The sequence below is a fragment of the Pinus tabuliformis genome, chromosome 3_2, assembly GCF_031772625.1.
Source record: "Pinus tabuliformis cultivar Carrire ecotype Pingquan chromosome 3_2, CPIR1, whole genome shotgun sequence".
In the NCBI taxonomy this organism is placed as follows: Eukaryota; Viridiplantae; Streptophyta; class Pinopsida; order Pinales; family Pinaceae; genus Pinus; species Pinus tabuliformis.
Genome location: NC_142302.1, coordinates 640545043 through 640551042, shown reverse-complemented (window position 1 = coordinate 640551042; position 6000 = coordinate 640545043).

The following is a 6000-nucleotide window of genomic DNA, read 5'->3' as shown; positions in this document are numbered from 1 at the left end:
AATGATAGATAGTACATTTAGAAGGCTTTAATTGTGTTTTGAAGAGAGCAGGTGAGATTCATAGGCCTGGAATTTGATGTCCCACAAGACTTATTTGGTGTTCCATAACGTATTTGACTTCCAGCATAAATTTTCTCCCGTCAAACCCAACGCTTGTTAGAAATCGATAAGTTGTCAAAATGACAGCCCATTTCAATTTGAGCCTATCAAAATCTATAATACTTGTCTTAACATACAAGCGCCTCTAAATTGGCGACCAATATTTCCAACACTCTAGTGTTTAATACACCTTAAGATAGTAACCTATTAGTACCTAGTACCCTATTAGTACCAGGCTATCTTGACAGTATCCAAACAGCCTATGTGTGTGGTTATTCCTAAAACATGGTCATCCTGCCATCATATGTTCATTACTACCGATGAGTCACTTGACGTTCCAATGCGTCTAACCCAATTTCGTTAACTCACGGTCATGATATCATGATTCCAATGTAAGTTGCCTTTGTCCCAAGCAATAGAATTTAACTGAAGTTGGTGAATTCAAAATTTGAAAATTCAAATGGGGAAAAGATATTCGTGCCATTCACCCAGCATAAATCATCTAAAGTAGCAAGCATGGTCCATCCGTAGTAGGAAGCATGATTGTGGGGTTAGTCCAACATTATGCAAGAATGGGTGGAAGCAGGACTAGTGATGGAACTATTTGTGCATCATCACAATCCCAATCTCTCCCAATTCGAATGAATCAAGGAGCTTGTTTTTTCAGAGCAGGTATCGAGAGAATGATTTAGTATCCAGATTGTGTGCTGCAAGTAAGTCCACGTACAAAAGGCAATTGGGATTGGTTATTGTTTTATCGGGTAACGCAAATGGCACAATCCTGCAAAGTATAACATCATTTTGGTTTTTGACACCTCACAAGACATGCCATGGATAAAGTGCGATTACAACCATGGGTTCTCCTCTTACAAGAAACTGGATTGTAGCTCATGGTATAGAAACCTGGAAGGTGACAGCATATCCTGTAGCGGAAAGAAGTGCATCTTGCAAACCCAAACCAACAGTGGGAGCGCTGTCATGGCCGAGATGAGTCAGGATACACTGTGGTTGGATTCTCAGTCCGTTGAAAAGTTCAAATTTGGATTCAGAACCGATTTCTCAAAATACCAAGGCAATTCTTCTATTAGGCTACTGGAATTTGGTAGAGGCTCCCTTTCATATCCTTCTCGAGCCAAAAGAAAAATCTTCTCTTACTAACTGCCCAGCTTCTTTGAACCTCAAAGCTAAAGGAAAACTGAGTCTCGTCTAGAAAGTGTCCATTCCCTCTAACTCCTAGTTCACTGCTTCGGTGTCGAATCGTAAAGCTACACCACTTTGATATTTTGTTGGACATAAGGTTATTATCGTGGGAGACACCACCCTCAGTGTCTCCTCCAGTGCTTTCCGGTTCACTTCAACTAGAGGAGGGACGATGTTGGACACCAGAACTATTATCAGCCAAGTAGTGAAACGGACCTACGATGGTTTAAAAGAAGCTTTTGTGAGTCAATTCCATCAAGCTCCTCCTGTGCAGAAGTCAAAATTCCCCTTAGACACTTGTTTCAACTTTCAAGTAGTCCGAAGGCCTTTTGAAGCTAAAACCTCCATCTATAACATGCCATTTTTAGGATGGCTTCGATTTGCGTATCTGTAAAGAAGAAATTTTAGGATCATAGGAAGCCTTCAACAACAAGGTTACATTGTTTCTGTCAAACTAAACAGAAAAAGGGTCGGTTTTGCTCTAGGTACTAGTTGTTGCTCCTAACCTAACCTGCTGCTTATTACTTTATTTCTTCTCTCTTTGTTTATTGGCTCGAGAGGTAGACATTTTTCATATATAACTTTAATATACTTGACACAAGTGAATTCACATGAGACAAAGATAAGTATTATTTCAACATTGTTGTTAAATCTTGATTTGTGTTGTTTAAATTGGTTTTTGACTATCTATATAAATTCAACACACCTAAAAATCTCTAGGGCATTTTCATTGTGAAGAGTTCACCCGTCAAACTTCTGATTTCAATACAGGATTATAGAAAAAATAGATAAGAAAATAAACAGGGAAAATTTTCAAAAACTGACACTTAAAACTAGTCGTATATTCATCCAACCATGAAAGATTATAAAAAAAATTGAACTTCTACTAAAAGTGTATGTTAAATAAATTCTTCATTAAAAAAAAGTCAAAATGAAAATAATAAGAGAATGTTGACACTCACAAATTTGAATAAAACTTAAAATAAAAGGCATGAAAAATACAAAAACGTCATAAATTTTCATTTAACAGGGAGAATGGATTTGAAATTACAGGCCTCGGTGAGAAGGTTGAAAGAATAAGAAGGTACGGATAAGGCTCTGAAATATAGTGAAAAGATACAATGTGGCAGGGGGTTCAGTTTGCAAATTCTCACCAGTTTTCTGACTTCGGCAACGAGATAGGTTTATGAAAAGGAATAATCTATAATGCGACTTTTTGGTGATGGATGGTACATTACAATAGATGATGGGGTATATTGATTTCCTGGCAGCTCCTGGAAGTCCAACAACGAACTTTACGCCACTTTTCTGCCAGCACGACGCAATTAAAGCACACCTACCACACAATCCTTTATATGAAATTCAAAATTTGAAATGTGAGCATGCTAGGGGAGGGTTGCCATTACCTGTGCACCCTCCCTGCCACGTCGGAAAACCACATGACAAAGTGCATGGAGCCAGTATGACACCTGTCCACCATGGAGCTTCGCGTGTTGGGCATCATGTCACGCCATAAAACTTTCACTCCGTGCCATTTCCTCCATTTGTTTGGGGTCATTGCTGCAATGTTCTAGTTTCCCTTTGTCTTTCTGCTCGGGGTCGGTTGTTGGGCGAAGCCCCCCACCGAAGATGGTGTGGGCCGGCCCCAGAACCTACGCGCTTCATCCTGTATTCATGTGCTATTGCAAGAATTTGTTCAATTGATAGGGTTTGTGGACCTGCGCGCTTCGTCTGGTATGCAGGTGCTGGTGCAAATGTTTGTTGGAGGTTTAAGGTTTGTGGTTGGAACATCGCTTTTTCTTTTCTTGTGGTTTTCCGCCTGGATTTCTTGGTCGTTCTGGACTGTCAGTTGTTTAGGGTTTCTCTGGTGGTGGTCTTATTTGGTGATTTTGTTGTTTGGGGAAGAGCCGGTTGCAGTTTTACTGAGGTCGAGGTAATTTAAGAATTTGCTGTTAATTTTTTGTTTTGTGCTAGTGTTTTTGGTGGTTTTCTGTTGTCTAATGGCTTTTTCTTTTCATTGTAGGTGCGGAAAAGGTCGTTGCAGGTGTGGAGAAGGTCTGGCGAGCTCTGAGGAAGGTGGGGAAGGTTGGCGACCATCCATGGCCTGTATCCAGTAGGATTTTAATCCTACCAGCAATTGCTCTGTGTTTTTCAACACAAGGAACTCTATTTGGATATTTTGTAAACTTTCTATGGCATTTTTTGAGGGTTTAGGGTTTTTGTGGATATTTTGATGCTGTTTGTTGTTGAGGGTTTAGGGTTTTTGTGGAAATTTCGTTGTTTTGTTTTTATTTTCACCATCTCGTGCTATCCTCGGTCGTCCTGTGACATCCTCGACTGAGGGCTTCGCCCAACAACCGGCCCCAAGCAAAAAGACAAAGGGAAAATGGAACATTGCAGCAATGACCCCAAACAAACCCTCGAAACCCTCTTGTCTTTTGGTATGACTTAATTTCTTATATGTCTGATAGATTCCTTGTTTTCGCTGTTATTTTCGCCCCGTGCCATCCTTGGCTGTCCCGTGTCATCCTCGGCGGAGGGCTTCACCCAACAACCGGCCAGGACAGTAATTCCCTCTCCTCTTGGCCCGCAATTCTGCTCTCCTCTTGGAATTAAGGACAGAGCACAGGCTTATATGAATTAAGAATGTTAATTATTGTGTAAATGGTCAACAAGTTGATTTACGCTCCTAGGCCATGATGACATATCCTCTCTGCATCTCAAATTCCTTAATTTTACTTAACTGTTCCCCAGTGTTTCTCCATATTTATGGAAAAATGCATCCATTACTTCTCTGAAATGGTGTTTAAGTAGACTCTCTGTCGCTACTCTCAATTGACTTGCATAACATTTCCCTTAGGCTTCCCTTTTAAATGTTGATCCTCTCATGGCATCCATCACCTGCCTTCACCTCGTCCATGAAAGATTTTGTCAGGAACTTCACTCTTTGTATTTGGAATGAAGCCTCTCTTGCTATTTCTCTGCTCACCTATCCAATAGTTTCATCTTGCAATTTTCTTAAATTCACTTTAAAAATAATTTTCGGGTTCCAACCACTCTGAATGACTGCAATCCACTTCTCTTTAAAGTCTGAGATCAATGGATATCATTATTAAGCCATTGCACTTTTGTAGAAAGTCGTTAGATTGACTAATTTGAGTATATTTATAGTTAAGAAAATTTGGGGTTATTTTGGTTGGGCTCAAAATAACAAATTCTTTAATGGCCATATGTATGGGGCTGTATAAGTCTACCATTGCAGTTATTTAACTATGAGCATATATAGCTTCCTTGCATTTATATCTATGAACAAATTAGTTATCGGTTGTTAACCTGTAATTATCGAAAGCAGCAATTAAGAATAATTTTGAAAGGGGAGGCAGTTGACTGACTTGGACATTATTTAGACTGGCAAGCATAGTTTTTTGTTCTTATTTGTTGATGCTTGTCTAGCCTGTTGAAACTGCAAGTTAAGCCTTGCATGTATGTTATGTTGATAGACATGATTATTTTTTCAAAATTTATGATTCATTAGAAGCTGGAAATTACTTCTTAGTTCTGTAAGAAAGAATCTTATGATGGATATTGTCTCATAGTTGTCTTAAATGGGACGAGATGGGAAAATTAAAGCAGAAATACCAATATTTATTTTATGTTTTCAATACTCATTCTTGTACCATAAGCACAGATGTTCATGGAAAGGGATCTTGAGGACGATGATAAATTATTTTGGCTTTGCACCATTCAATTCTTTCATAGATGGGTGAAATTTCATTTGCCCCACCCATGAATGGTTGCGGTTGTGTTTGCTTGCGAATGAAGGATATCCATAGTCCTTTTCTGCTGACGCTTGACTTGCATTAGAGTACTTTGGTAATTGAGTACAAGCTTCCACAGGTGTGGTTGCTCATTGTCAAGGCCTCATTGACCAACTTTATAAAATTTTACTTAGAAAACACTCAATTGTTATTAGTACATTATTTGTTATTTTTAGTTAAGTTTTCTCTATTCTAGTGCTATGTACCTTCAGAAGTATATGGGAATGGAGTGTTGAATCTGTTAATTTTATTGTAAGAATGAGATGTTGGAACTATCTTTCTAATGGATTGTTATGTGTTACATTTAAGAAGGTTGTGTCCATGTAACAGCAAATGCGAGTTATGCTTACTGAGTCATGAATCAACTCTAACTCAGATCAACATCAAAGAAATTTTCTTTTTTTGAAGGAATGCTACAGATATAGTCATTGTCAAGGCCTCATTGACCACCTTTATAAGATTTTACTTGGAAAACGGTCATAAATGTTATTGGTACATTATTCGTTATTTTGAGTAAAGTTTTCTCTTTTCTAGTGATGTATATCTTTAGAAGTATATGGGAATGGTGTATTGAATATGTTATTTTATTGTTATGGCCTGTTATGTGTTGCATTTTATAAGGTTATGCCCATGACTGCATCTAACAGGAATTGTGAGTGAATCATGAATCAACTCTGATTCAGATCAACATTAAAGCAATTTTCTTTTTTGGAGTGAATGTTGCATATGCAACGCTGTCAAAATTGACCAACAACTTATTTTCCAGTGCTCTATTCCTGCTCTGATTCAAACCTCGATTATTAACATGGAAATTCCCTGTCTCAACACTTTAAGCCTTAGATTGAATATCCTAAGGACTGCATCCACCTAGGATTAAGAATAA